The sequence below is a fragment of the Adiantum capillus-veneris genome, chromosome 22 (genome assembly GCF_014529385.1).
Source record: "Adiantum capillus-veneris isolate H3 chromosome 22, ASM1452938v2, whole genome shotgun sequence".
Taxonomy (NCBI): domain Eukaryota; kingdom Viridiplantae; phylum Streptophyta; class Polypodiopsida; order Polypodiales; family Pteridaceae; genus Adiantum; species Adiantum capillus-veneris.
The window spans coordinates 127,690,604-127,706,290 of record NC_140952.1 but is presented as its reverse complement, the minus strand read 5'-3'; the positions used below and the strand labels follow the sequence as shown (position 1 = coordinate 127,706,290).

General features: G+C 39.7%; 1 pseudogene; it reads left to right on the top strand.

Annotated features, from left to right (window-relative positions):
• Positions 1 to 3,905: 3,905 nt before the first annotated feature.
• LOC147430193 (uncharacterized) lies at positions 3,906 to 5,405 on the top strand (annotated as a pseudogene).
• Positions 5,406 to 15,687: the final 10,282 nt, after the last annotated feature.

Below are 15,687 nucleotides of genomic sequence, written 5' to 3'. Positions count from 1 at the left end.
CTCGACTTCATGGGAGGAATGTTGTGACTGAGTCAGACCTCAAAAGGTCATCCGGTAGAAATAACGTCCCTAAGAAAGCTTCTATTGTTGGGATGAAGGCCATAACATTCTTAGGATTTCATGGAAAGTTGGGTAGGAGTTCATCTATAGTTTAGTACAACCAATGGAAGGCTTTGCACAATGCTATGAAGGACCATGGAGTTGATAACAAAGCAAGAAATGAAAAGGAAGGAACGTGGGTGATTGGGAAAGCTTCTTGTGCTAGATAGCTAATGTCTCTTTGTTGAGCTTCCCAATGTAATGGCCCAAACTCTGATCCCTCTTTAGATCCAAAGGGTTGGAGTCCTTCCCTCCCTAGAAACTTGTCAAGATTTCCAACATCAACCTGTGCAAAAAAAACCATTGAAATCAGTTAATAGAAAGGACGTGTTACTAAAATTTCAATGGCCTAAATAATGTGTTAGCAAAAGTTATATATAGTGTTTCCATTTTACCTTAGGATTTTTATCATCTTCAAACATGTCTTCTTTCCATAGGCCAATGGAAAAACTTGGTTTATTCTTTTTGCTCTCTTGGGATCTTTATGTCCATGTGTTCAATCTTCAATCTTTTCTGAATTTGCTGGAATTCCTTATCTGTGGGAAGCCCTTGCTCTTCATAGCTTTGAGTAACACTAAGCACATGCTCTCCAACATGGGACTGATCAATAAATTGCTCAGATTTTGTATCAAGTAATGATCATGGACATGGTGTATTGTAGTCAACAAAGTCTTTATCATGCTCTGTCCACTCTGCCAAAATAGCAAGACAGTAGTCTTCTCTTAGATCAAAGAGATATTGTATGTCATGTAGCAACAAATACTCCTTATTGTTTATCTTGTAGGTGGGCATGGTTGGTGTGCATAGCAAGGGATTAAGCTCTTCCAATGGAATATGGATTGACTCCGTCACTTTGGTGATGTTCTTGCCTTGAATTTTGCAACATCCAAGATCACTTTGCTTCTAACCCTCTCCATTTTCTCTCTGAACTCTTCAAGTGTTCCCTCCACATCTTTGACATTTACAGTTGGTGTATTTTGCAAAGATTTGGTCTCTCCTTTCTACTGGAACAAGAGTCAAAAAGAGCAAAAATGCTATATGTTCAATCACAAGCTTACAACCATGCCTTCCATGCCATTGACAGAGGTTATGGACCCTCTTCCAATCATCTTGGAGTAATGCCAACTTCTTGGAGCCTATGTTTGGTATTAAATTTCTTGCTTAAAAAATATCATTGAAGTTTAAAAGTTGTTAAGATCATACTCATTGGTAAGGTCTGCAAAAACCTTTGAACCCTTCCAGAAAGCTCTTCAGATCAAAAGGAACATTAAAGATTTCATTCACATTGGCAAACTTAAACAATTGCTTGACTTGGTATAGTAGTTCCATTAACATGTCATCACATTCTCCTCAATCTCTTCAATATCAAGATCTTTTATTAAACTCTTTCTAGTAATAGACTTTTCTTTACAAGAAACAAAAAAGAAAACTTTAAATTGTCATATACTTGACAAAATTATTGGTCAAACCCACCCTCAAACAACGATAGTGATATGTCATCTGTATGCAAAAATAGAGCACACGGAAGGCTATCCAAGTGTTCTATCTTTGCATACGGGTGAAACCATATCATTATAAAAAAACCATCACTTGTTTGTAGCATTGTGTCCTCACTATTCAAAATTAGAGCACTCAGACGACCGTGCATGTGCTCTAATTTTGTATACGGGCGACATAACCTTAAAGAAATCATACTTCTTCTTTGTAACATTGTGTTGTCCCTATACAAAAATAGAGCACATAGAAGGCTGTCCGGGTGTTCTATCTTCACATGACAACACCTTATCTCATTATAGAAAAAGCATCACTTGTTTGTAGCATTGTGTCTTCGCTATGAGAAATTAGAGCACTCGGACAACCGTCCGTGTGGTCTAATTTTGCATAGGGACAACATAACCTTAAAGAAATTGTACTTCTTCTTTGTGACATTGTGTCATCCCTATGCAAAAATAGAGCACACGAAAGGCTAACCGGGTGTTCTATTATTGCATACGAACGGCACCATACCATTCTAAAAAAGAATTTTTTATTTATGACATTCGTGTCTTCGCTATGCAAAAATAGAGTACTCAGATGGTCGTTCGGATGCTCTATTATCGCATACGGACGACATACATATTATAGAAATATAGGGCCTTAACTATAACATTGTGTCTTCACTATGCGAAAATAAAGCACCCGAAGGACCGTTAGAGTACTCTATTCTCGCATACGGATGACATGAGCACAAAGGAAAGGACATCACAAAAAAAAAACCCAAATAAAATTGGTTAGCTTTACGTTTTCGTAGATACATTTTGAGCCCTTTAGCTTTTAAATGTATTCAAAAAAACTCACAAAATACGTCGATTTGATGTGAAAATTTTATATATAGCTCCTTTCACATCTATAAATAGATTGTTAACATGTCAATCATGCCCCTTGGGACACGTCCAAACGGTCAAATCCATGCATAACGGTCAAACCCATGCATCGTAAATCGTGAAAATTTAAATTTTACCTAGGTAATTGTGCACTCCTATATAGAAGCCCTTGCACTCGTACAAGCTTTTTGAAAATCTTTTTCTATTCGATTTAACTCAAACCTTCATGTTTCCTCCATATTTTTTCTCTAAACATTTGGATTCTCGTCAAAAGGTAGCACGTTGCACAAACCGTGTCGTCTCTATGTGAAATTAGTGTAGTTGGGAAAAACATCTGAATACACTGTTTTTAGATAGAGACAACATAATAAGTATCTCTATGTTTTTGAGATGTGTCGTCCTTATGCTATTTTGAAGCTTTTTCGATAGTGTCGTCTCTATGCAAAATTAGAGTATCCAAACACACATCCTAGTACATTGTTTTTGCACAAGGACAACACAATTGGAAAATTTTAAATCTTTTTCACTAATGTTGTCGCTATGCAAAAATAGAGTACTCGATTGAGTACTGTATTTTTGCATAGCGTCGACACAATGTATCTTTTTTGCATGGAGACCTATTGTAGTGTCTCAATATAAGTTAATGTATCTTTAAATCATTATTTATATATTCTTTCGACTTTACTTGAATGTGTCTTCTCTATGCAAAAATAGTGTAGTCGGCGACTACACTATTTTCTCATAGAGAAGACACAAGTCTCTTTTTTAGTGCAATATCAATAGAATATTTCTTAATGAAGAGGTTCAAGATAGTTTATTGATGAAAAACTATTAATGACTCTATGTTCATAATGTTTTCTGCTTTTAGATTTAATCTCGAGATATGGCAAGGACCAAACAAACTGCAAGGAAAGTTCCTAGAAAGAATGTCAAGGGAACAACAGTTTTCAAACCAACAGACAAAGATGAGAGTTCAAAGGGGGACAAAGGTGAGAGCTCACAAGGTGGGAGTTGCATCCTCCAAACAACAGGCCAAAAGGGAGTTGGTATGAAACTCCCACCCCTAAAGAAAAGGAGATTCTCTCAGAAGGTGAGATGCTTGAGGGAGATATGGAGAGCACAGAAGGCTCTGACAATTGCAATTCCAAGGCTTCCTTTCCAGAGGGTCTGTAGGCAAATAGGAGAGCAATTTTATATTGATATGAGATAAAAAACAGGTGCCTTGGCATATATGTAGGAGGCTGTTGAGGACTTTTTAAGCAAGCTCTTTCAGGATGCATACATATGGGCAGCCCACTCTCACAGGGTCACAGTGATGGACAAGGATATGATTAGTTTGAGGAGATTAAGGTACAAATTGAGCAAAATTCTTGAATCACTACCAAGATGAGAAAACCTAACATTCTCAACATACCTCCATCAAGAAAGGTAAAAGATCCTGAAATGTTGGTTGAGGAGATATCAAAGGATGATGTTTTGGAAGATCCCAAAGTTGACAGGGAGGAGCTGGAAAACAAATGAACTCAAGTAAATTGAAGCTCAACTCCCTTCAATGCTGAGAGGTGTCAATTCCAGAGGCTTCTTGGTGGATTCTTTCTTAGAGGATGACCTTCTTAAAAGAACAGACTATATTACCGTGGATGTTGAGTGTGTTCAAAGATTGGCAAAGAGAGATCAATGGCCGTATTATTCTTGTATCCTTGAGGTTTGCCTAATATTTGTTTTTGTAGATTATTCATAATTACAAAGTGTTCTTTTGAATTTCTTCGCAAATTATTGATGCCTATAAGTTAGATATCCAGCAGAAAGTGGATGTGGTTGACCCAACCATCTCACACTATTTGAGAACTGATTGTGACATAAGGAACTGGCTATCCAATATAGATTTTGTAACTTGTGAACTCCTCCCTCTCCCCTACCATGAGAGGTATGGTATACTGTAACCCTAGGTCATTTTCATTTTCAAATTTTCATCCTGGAATCTTTTGACAATGTCCAATGGTCTTGCCATAGCTCCCACTGGATTTTTATAGCAATTGATAACAGTGATAAAAACATGTTTCATATTGAACTCTCTTGAGGGCCACCATGGATTGGCTAGGCTATAAGTGTAATTGTCCCATACTTTGCATTTATTTGTAACAATGCTTTGGATCTTTCTAAATAGGGCTACCTCAAGGCTGATAGAGATTATTGAGCGATTTCCTCCTATCACAAGGCTCATGGATGACATGCAAATCTTAAATGTGAAGGTATAGTATTGCTAGGTTGCAAGTAGTTTGAGCTTAAAATTGTGTACTTATTTTGCCTCTTCTGTTTGTGTAGCCACCATTGCAAAGTGAGTATTTCCCATGTGGATGGAGAGTGATAGAAAATGCAAAGTTAGTGGTTGACTACACCTACTACAACCCAAAAAAGACTATTAGGGTAAGCATTTGACAGTATAAATAAGGAAAGATATTGCTATTAGGGTAAGCTAACACCTTAATCTTTCTTTGCTAGATCAATGGGAATTTCTACACCGACAACCATGTTTGGTGGGTAAGGGAAAAGTTGATTAGATATATGGTCAGTACCCAAATAGCACTACCCACAACACCCAAGCCCCCAAAGGGCCAAAGAAGCTAGAGGAAGAGGCCAGGCACCACAGAGGCCAAGGAGTATCCACTCAAAAGAGAAAAGATAAAGAATCCAAAGAAGGTAGAGGATCCAAAGAATACCAAAGAGGTTCCAAAGAAGGAAAAGAAACCCGTTGCCCCCAAAAAGAGGCCCATAAAATCACAAACACATACCAAAGAGGAGTAGAAGAAGCCCAAGGAGACAGAGCCTAAGGAGGGCAAGCAGACAATTAAGATCCCAAAGAAAACAGAGCTAGCACAAGAAAGAGTCCCAGTACTCCTAGAACCCCCAAAAGTGTTTTGTGAAGTAGAATTTTGTAGATAGCAAAGCAGTACTTGAGAACATTTTTTCAAAAAGAAAACATTACATACTCTCTAGTTGAGAGCATTTTGTAAAGAGACAACAACATATCATGGCCCAATCCATAATCCATGCTATCCTCAAACCCCACCCCAGAAGGGCCTAGGAAATCTGCCAACCAAGGTGGGAGTTCTTTCAAGTAAGTGGAGATAGTGAAAAGTGGCTTAGGGTCTTCCTTCTCTTCCTATCTCCATTCTCTTCCACTTCTTCCTTATCATGGGCTTTTCTCTTCTCCTTCATGCTCACAAGCAATGAGGAAGAGGAGCCAGAATCCTTATCCATATCTCTTGACCTATTGCTCATAGAAAGAGAAAGAGAAGAAAGGGTGACAAACCTAAACCGGGTTGGCCTATTTATAGTGTTGTGAAGGCATACAATATTGATGAAATTGACATCAAACAAGTGTTACCATATACATGTGGTAGTGATGTGTGTGAACACACTAGGACTGCCGAGGCATATTTTCCCTCTTTAGGAGGTTTTTTCCCCCGAGCATTGTATATACGCCCATCACTCTAGGGCTATCTATCTTTCCATTGCACACTAAGTAATACACTCTCTACTGTGTGCCTTGAGCTTCCTTCGTCTTCTCCAAGTTGTGTGCGTTTCTCTGCAACCCTAATTCCAAAAATTGGTATTAGAGCAGGTTGCGTCCTCCCGGGCTCAGTCGCAGGCACCTCCAGCACACGCCTGCTCATTTTCTCTGATTTCTATGAGCTTTGGCGAGCGTTCGCAGGTCGACAAAAATTTCGAGCTCATTTCGGCCTCTGTTTCCACTATAGGCAATACTGCACAGGCTATTTTGTCATTTTGTGCATAATTTTTGTCAGTGTTGTTTTCTGCATAACAGGTGTCTTATAGTCTTCTATGGTCTGCGCTATACATCACGTGTTGTTCTTGCTTCATTTCTCCTCTTTTCGGGCAATTTTCACATCAGGTGCAGCATTTACCATGGCTGACAACAGCACAAATGTGTTCAAGATGTTTGCTGCTGAGGACAGATTGGATGGGGACAATTACCCTATGTGGTCTTACATGATGCAACATGTTCTTGTGTCAAAGGGCATCTAGAATATTATGCATGACATTGATGTACATCCTGGTTCTGAGGATGCAGATGATGTTGAGGATGTTGCAGGTCTTGCTGCAAGAGTTGCTACTATTAGAGTTGTTTTGCCTATGGTCGAACAATCTCGTTGGGATGTAAAGGATGCGCAGGATCATGCATTGATTCCATTTTCTGTGAAGCGCGCCATTGTTCCTCACATTCGTTCAACAAAATCTGCAAAACAGGCTTGGGATATTTTGGTTGGTCTTTATGCAAGTCTCAATGAGGCTAAAATTTCTTTGTTGCATAAAGAACTGGAGTCGAAGATTATGCATGAGGAAGATGATATGGACACTTTCCTTGCTGGTGTCTAGGATATCAATGAGAAACTTATTTCTGTAGGTGAAGTCATTTCAGACAGTCCCATTGTGCAGATTGTTCTTGATGCCTTACCAGATTCTTACCAGACTTTTGCTAGTACTTGGAGACTTATGACCCAAGGAATTCCTGAAGTTGTCAAGTTTGATGCATTATGCACATTTCTGTTGCAAGAGTCACTTTCCAGAAAAAATAGGACTAGACAGTGTGCAGTTGAACAGGCTTTTATTGCTTCTCAAAGAAAGGGTGGTAACAACAATTCAGCCACTTCTTATGGTTCTGCTGTGAGTGGCAAAACTTATGCTCCCAATGCTTCTGATGGCAGCACTTCGTCTGGCAATTCTGGTGATAAGGGCAAAAAGAAGATGTGTTGCCATTATTGTAAATCTAATGATCACTTGATCAAGCAGTGTCCTAAGTTGAAGGCCAAAGAGGCTAAGAAGAAAGAGGGTGGTTCCACTACAAATGCAGCCATTGTTGAGTCTTCTGTGAAAGGAGATTGTGATGTTGATGTTGATGCAGAATGGGCTTTTAGTGCAGAGTGCACTTACAATCATGTTGTCCATGATGCATGCATGTCAGTTGTTGCTACAGATTCACATGTGTGGTATTTTGACAGTGGTGCTACAAAGCACATTACCTCACATCGTGAATTTTTTACCTCTCTCGAGTTTGTCCCTCATGGGAATTCAGTCACTTGTGCCAACAATGCCTCTTATCCGGTTCAAGGAGTTGAAAAGATTGTGCTTACTGCTCTGAATGGCAGTTTTTTCACACTTGTCGATGCACTATATGTACCTGGGATCAAGAAGAATCCTTTGTTTGTATCTGCACTTGCCAGACTTGGACTTGTAGTCAAATTTGTGTATAACAGATGTACAGTTCATGATCTCAGTTTGGTGATGAAATTCTTGTATCTGGGCTTTTGTGTCGTGGGCTGTATAAGCTCACTTTGTATGACAAGTGTGGAAAAAATTTTGCAAATGCAGTTGCGGATTCAAGGGCTATTTTAGATGCAAAACTTTGGCATGCACGTTTTGGTCATCTAAATATTGCCAGTTTGCTACGTTTGCAGAAATCTGATATGGTTGCTTCTTTGCCACCTCTTGAAGCACCTGTCAAATATGTTTGTGAAGGCTGTATTTTGGGTAAGATGCAACATTCGAAGTTTCCAAAGGATGGTTCAATTCGGGCCACATGCAGGTTGCAGCTTGTGTATAGTGATGTTTGTGGGCCCATGCAAACTCCGTCCTTGGGCAGTTACCTTTACTTCGTGACTTTCATTGATGATTACTCTAGGCATGCATGGGTATTTCCGCTTAAAGAAAAGTCGAAAGTTTTTATGTGCTTCAAACAATTTCTGGCTATGGCTGAAAATGTTTCAAAATGTACTATGGGCACCGCACCTCCGTTCCGATCGAGGGAGGGAGTGTATGTCTCATGAATTTAATGCATTTTTGGATAGTCGTGGGATACAACACCAATGTACAATGCCTTATACACCTCAACAACAAAATGGTGTTGCTGAGAGGAAAAATAGGTCACTTACAAAAATGGCATGATGTATGGTCAAAAGTCAAGCTTTGCTGCCTTCTTTTTGGCTTGAGGCCATCATGTGTGCCACTTATGTACTTAACAGGTGTCCTACGAAAGATTTGCAATCTATTACTCCATATTATGAAGCATGGAATGATAGAAAACCTTCTATTGAGCACATGCGTGTTTTTGGCTGTTTGGCATATGCTTTGGTGCCACAAACACAGCGCAGAAAATTGGATGATAAGGCTGTCAAATGTATTTTTGTTAGTTATAGTGCTGAAAACAAATGTTAATATAGGTTGTATCATCCGCAAACAAAGCGTATTCTGGTTTCACGGGATGTAGTGTTTGTGGAAGATTCTACTCAGCCCTTGTTGTCATGTACTAAAGATAGTAATGTAAGCTCACAGGACATGTATGACACTTTGTTGTCTCTTTTCAGAGGTGGAAATACGAATGTAAATTCCCATGAGGCAAATGTACAACCTATGGGGTTTTCTGAAAATGTTACAGATCAGCCTATTATTGATGCACATGTATATGATGTACTTGCTGAGGAAAGGGTTGAAAATGAGCAGGCTAGAGGTATGCCAAAATGGCTGGTGCATACATTGCGTGATAGTGAATTGGATGCACCTTTATCTAGTTGTACTCGTTCACGCTCTCGCCATGCATCTTATGCATCATATTGTTATGCTTTGGATGTGTCTAGCTTACACGATGTTGAGGAACCTCTATCTTTTGATGAAGACAGAATTCAAAAAATTGGATGGCTGCCATGCAATCAGAATATAATGCACTTATAGAAAATGACACATGGACTTTATGTGATTTGCCTCCTGGCAAAAAGGACATTGGTACGAAGTGGGTTTACAAGTTGAAATGCAAGCCGGATGGTGAGATCGATCACCATAAGGCTTGACTTGTTGCAAAGGGTTATGCACAGCAAAAAGGCATAGATTATGAAGAGACTTTTGCTCCCACTTGTTGTATGACTACTGTGCATTTTCTATGTGCATTGACAGATCATTTTAGTTGGGATGTACATCAATCAGACATTGTTACTGCTTTCTTGAATGGTGACATATTTGAGGAAGTTTATGTAACGCAGCCTCACGGTTTTTTTATAAGAGGACAAGAGGACAAAGTGTGCAGATGTAAGAAGGCTTTGTATGTGTTGAAGCAATCTCCTCATGCTTGGTATGAGAAACCTGACACTCATTTGGTCAAACGAGGCTTTCGTAATAGTCCAACAAAAAGCACATTGTATGTAAAGCGTGAAGGTGATGTACTTCTCATCGTAGTTCTTTATGTCGATGATTTGCTGATCACTGGATCAAATGAAAGACATATTGCTAAATTTAAGGTTGATTTGAATGCTACTTTCAAGATGAAAGATTTGGGGCTGTTGCATCATTACTTGGGTATACAGTTTAAGCAGTGTGATGGTGGTATTGCCTTGTGTCAGAAAAGTTACATAGAGACATTGCTATGTAAGTTTGTACTTGAGGATTGCAAACCTATTGCCACTCCCATGGAAACAGGTTTGAAGTTGAGTCTACATGATGCTGGAAATCTTGCTGATGTCACTCTTTACCAAACTACTGTTGGTTGCCTCATTTATGTATGCAACACAAGGCCGGATATTCTGTTTGCAGTCTCATAGGTCAGCAGATTTATGCATAGCCCATGGTCTAAGCATTGGCAGGCTATCAAGAGGATTTTTTGCTACCTTAGTGGCACTTTACATCTTGGCCTTATTTTATCCCAAGGGGGGATCATTGCCGCCAGACTTACATTCTTTTTCGGACTCAGATTGGGCTGGTTGTTTTGACATGCGAGTGTCCACAAGTGGTTTTCGTTTCATGTTTGGCAGTTCATGTATATCATGGTTGAGCAAGAAGCAACCTACTGTGGCCACTTCGAGCTGTGAGGATGAGTACAGGGCAATCTTCACAGCTATGGTTGAGTGTGTATGGCTCAGATGCCTTATGGCTGATTTATGTGTTGGACAGGACACTGCCAACACTATCTACACTCACAGTCAGAGCCCATTGGCAGTTGTGAGGAACCCAGTTTTTCATGCTCGCACAAAGCACTTTGAGGTGCATTACCGCTATGTCAGGGAGAGGCTCTCAGCAGGAGAGATAAGCTTGTCTTATGTGCTAACACAGGACAACCTTGCATATCTTTTCACAAAGGCATTGTTTCATGAGAAGCTCAAAGCTTTCCGCAAAGCTTTGGGCTTACTTCCCTTTGTGAACTGATCATGTCCTCAGGACATGGCACTTCCCTTTACTCATGTGCCAGCTCTCGTTCACCGCATCACTCCAGGGGGGATTTGTTACCATATACATGTGGTAGTGATGTGTGTGAACACACTAGGACCACCAGGGCATTTTTCCCTCTTTAGGAGGTTTTTTCCCCCGAGCATTGTATATACGCCCATCACTCTAGGGCTATCTATCTTTCCATTGCACACTAAGTAATACATTGTCTACTGTGTGCCTTGAGCTTCCTTCATCTTCTCCAAGCTGTGTGCATTTCTCTACAACCCTAATTCCAACAACAAGACATATGACCAATAAAGGTAAGTGGAGAGTGAAAATTGGCTCAGGATCTTCCTTCTCTTCCAACTCTTCGTCATATTTATTCTCTTCATTATCATGGGCTTTTCTCTTCTCCTTCTTGCTCACAGAAAATGAGTAAGAGGAGCCATAATTATTACCCATATCACTTTACTTATTGCTCACAAACCTAAATCGGGTTGCTCTATTTATACAATATTGATGACATTGACATCAAACAAGACATCTGAACAAGAAAAACTAAATAAGATTTAAAACAAGACATCTGAAAAATAAAAAACTATTAAGATATAAAATAAGACATCTGAACCAAATGTCATTTGTCATTGATATGACAATGTACAAGATGTAAGTCTGCTACGAAATGACAACCAGCATTTGTACAAAATACCAGTTTGATACAACCTTAGTAGTTTGATACAAAATAGGCTTTAGCTTGGAAGAAGACGTACTATTCCTTCTGGCACTTCTTCACATAAAACTTTCTTCTCAATTCTCCTTGGGACCTGCAATACATATTGGAAAAAGAAAAGGCAAGAATAGATCACAAAACAAAAATCCATCAAAAAAGAAACTGTTTTCTACTCTTTTTTTTTAAAGCTATCTGAAAAGCAAAAGTTGAAGGTAAATCTATCTCCTCATTCTGTAAGTCCTGTCACACTTGGTACAATGAGCACTTGGTTCTTATCTTCAATGTTGCAAACTGTTCATTGTGCATCCACACATCAATGTCCTGAATGGGGTTCTCATTGAAATCATCCATGTTTTGATCTAAAGGAACCAGGTCCCCCCCCCCCCCCCCCCCCCCCCACATGATGCCATCAAATATTGAAAAAACGAAATAATAAAATTTTGGGTATGGATCATGTATTTATAGGTAATGGAGCCAGATTGCACTTTGCAATGAACCCCATTTACTGTTTTTTGACTCCAACCCTCATCCACAAATTCTAACACATCTTGACTTTCTAAGCACTTAGCCAACACCATCGTTATAGAGACTTTCACATCAAGCTTTGCAAAGAAATCCACAAAGACAATAATGGGCATAAACATTGAAACTTTGCTCAGCTTGCTTGCAATGTTGGCCTTTATACATTTTTGGATCTCATAAAAGATCTTGCACCTATAGCTTTCACTTGTTATTGAGCTTGGTAATGGCCACTCTCCACTTCTGAAACTAAGCAGTGCAACCTTGGTGACAATGCCCCAATCCTTCATAGATTTTGGTGAGACATAAAAATGACCATAAAATAATATCCCTTTTTTTGCCAAAGAACTATGTGTTCTCCTTTCGTAAATATCTTCACCAATGGATCCATGCCAGACATCTAAAATATCTATCACACACTTCAATGGCTTCCATTCCTCTATGCTTGAGGGATACATGTATATAATGAGCATAGTAGAGAACCACAAACCAAAATTATAACAATCTAAACAACAAGAAGAGAACCACATCCATAGACAAGAAGAAAAGTGTGAAACACTTACAGTTGGCTCCATGTAGAGGAAGATTTGAGCTTTTGGATTGTAGGTGAAGCTCCTTGTGCATGTAAACATGCTGCACGAAAACCTCTTTCACTGTCTTCTTGGATCCATCAAATTAGAAATCTTTCACTCTCCCATTCCAGCATGACAAGAATGGGTTCTTGGATGAGTCTTTTCTTCTCCTACTCTGTTGCATTATAATCCAATTGCCCTTGGTTATAGATATTGGGATCCATTGGTTGTGCTCATCTAATGTGTCATAAGTGGTGATAGATTCTATGGATGTGCTTGGGCATTTGGATTGGGTAGACTTGATTGCTTAAGGATAATAGGATGCAGAGCATCTGAGGGTGAGGAGAGGACAGTAGGAAGAGAAGGAAAGAGGAGGTGAGCCGAAGAGGGGTGGGAAGAGGAGGGAAAAAAAGATCGTGAGAAGATTCAAAAAATCTTTGGGGTCAGTGAAAGAGACCTTTTTGAGGTAAAAGGCACATGTACTTGAGAGTTACTTAAGATAGTAGCTCAAAGAAAGTTCATTTTAGAAAATCAAATGTAATTTTCAAAAAAGAAAGTCAGTAACGGAAGCTCTCCCCTCATTGGCTTAGAGCGCTCTCTCTCTACATGTTAAAAGAAAAAAAAAAGAGATCTCAAACTTTCCGTGATGATGGGCGTCGAGAAAATCTTGGCACTGGCAACAACACGTAGAAGGAAAACAAGGAAAGTGGTGCCGAAGCACACAAGGGAGGATCAGAACAAACTACCTTCCAAGGGCAAGAGCCATGAAAATGAAATCTCTCTATCTATTGCAGCTGCTCGTTGCTGCTTTCGCACCCCACTCTAAAAGAAAAACCTCTTGTGTTGCCTCCTCCCGTCCATCTCCCCTACTCGTGTTGCCCCCTCTATCTCTCTCACTCGTGCCCCCCCCCCCCCCCCCCCCCCCCCCCCCTCTCCCCTCGCATTGCCTCCTCCAACCCCAGTTTGTCGCAAGCTTCTTTTGCCCCCTATCTACTGCAATGACCCCTCTCACCCGCTACCCTACCCTACCCCCCCCCCCCCCCCCCCCCCCCCCCCCCCCCCCCCCCCTTTTCCCCTTAAGCGTGTTGCTCGATTCTCCTCTCTGTTGAAGGAGTTGGCTGGCCGTTTTTAGTTTTTTGACCCACCTCCTTTGTAGTCGACCCGTCCTTATATGCCTTCACAACAATAGACACATATGGAATATTATGCTCTACCCTATAGGGGCTCGACTAAAACCCCCTCACTTGACATCACAAAACCTACCATCCGACTTGCTCTTTTTTCGACCGATCAAGGGAGCTTAGAAGCAAAGGTGGAGCGCCTTCAAGCCACCTCTATTATATGCAAGATAGTCGGTACCCGACCTAGCAAAGGAGAGGTGCGTGACCTCCTCCAGACCCACCTTAGGTGGAAAAGTTTATCAATGTTAGGCTTCTCCGACGCGGCTACTTCGAGAATTTTGAGATGGCATCCAAGGTCATTGCGTTGAGATCCCCGGTCATCCAAGCAGTCAGAGCTTATTTTTGACACTGCCGCCATGGTTTCAATCCGGCCATCGATGTTCTTGTCGAGGAAGCAGACTTCCTCATTTTGTTCTGCTTCCCCGGCCTGAGGAGAGAGTACCTCCTGCTACTTTTCATGATAGGCTGGGTTGCATGATTTGTTATTTGAAATTCTTTTATTCGTGAATAATGGTCGATTAATACGTTCTAAAGATTTATTCGTGCGTATTATTCGCTGCCACGTCAGCTTTTTTCAAAAAAATGTTTTTTTGCTTACATATCGATTGATAAACTATCTATCGATATTTAATCGATCAGTAGGCTTTCGATCGATAGTATAAATCGATCTATATGTTTTGGATTGATATAGCAGTAGTATATAAAGCTCAAATTTGCGTGTTTTAGCTACAATTTCCTTCACCAAAGTGTCAGGTTACCTCCGACATATTTTTAATGTTTATACATAAAAAATAAAATAATGATATAGATTTGAATCACTTATAATTCTTAACAATAGAATTTATTCTTTAACTCTATTGATAAGATTAAATAAATTACTGTAAGCAATAGAGACTATACTTTAGCTCTACTTGTTTAAGAATAGATAAATAAATAACTGTATGCATTAGAGGCTACTTTTCTAGCGATAGTGCTAATGTATAATTCTAAACATTAGAAGCTATACTTAGCTCTATTTGTTTTAGAATAGATACTAAAAGTGATATTTGATGGTTAAAAATCTATCATAGCGATACTCTGTGCACAAATAATAGTGTCAGTTCATACATTTTGGAGCATATACACATACATGTAAGGTCTTTTGGTTGTCATGAACAAATGTTCTTACCTCCATATAGATATAGAATAGGTCCACTTAGTGCCTCTTGGTTGTTATGAGATGATTCTCTTACTTCCAAGTGAGGTTTAAGGTATGAAGTAGGATTCACTTGGTTGTTATCGAGCTTATGCTCTTACCTCTAAGTGAATATGGCGGATTATCTATAGAATTCACTAGGTTGTGATCGAGCGAAAGCTCTTACCTCCTAGTGAATATTAGTCATACATAGTACTTGGGAGTCACATGGATGTTATCGAGCTCATGCTCTTACCTCCATGTTGATATAGATATTAGAGACCTGAGTTATTTTAGGGTTGATTGGTTGTGTTTGAGTAATAGCTCCTACCTCCAAGAGACATAAATAGTGGAATGTGAGATGACTCCATCGCTCATCTAGGTTGTCTTGAGCAAATGCTCTTTACCACCTAGTAGCCAAGAATGATATATCTTCCCTAAAATATTATCTTAACACTATTCATTCATCATTTTAATTTAGAAATCATATCTATAACCTTTTATCTTTCGCATTGCACTATTATGGTGAAAAATTATAATCATAGTGTATCGATTGATTGTAGGATATATTTTGTTGAAGTCAAAAAGCATGGTGCGAGGAAAAGAGTGGTCATATGTGGAGGAAAAAGAGAGAGGCAAAACAGTTTTGTTTTTGGAATGCAAACGTTGTGGGCATAAGTGGCACGGCAACGCAACTCGCATAAAAGAACATTTATTCGGCACTAGTCCCAATGTGAAAGAATGTGGAGCACCACCTAACAACATATGGGTCCATTTTGCAGGGTATGTAAAGAAATGCAAACAGGCAGGACTTCTTCCTAAGAGACAGAAGGGC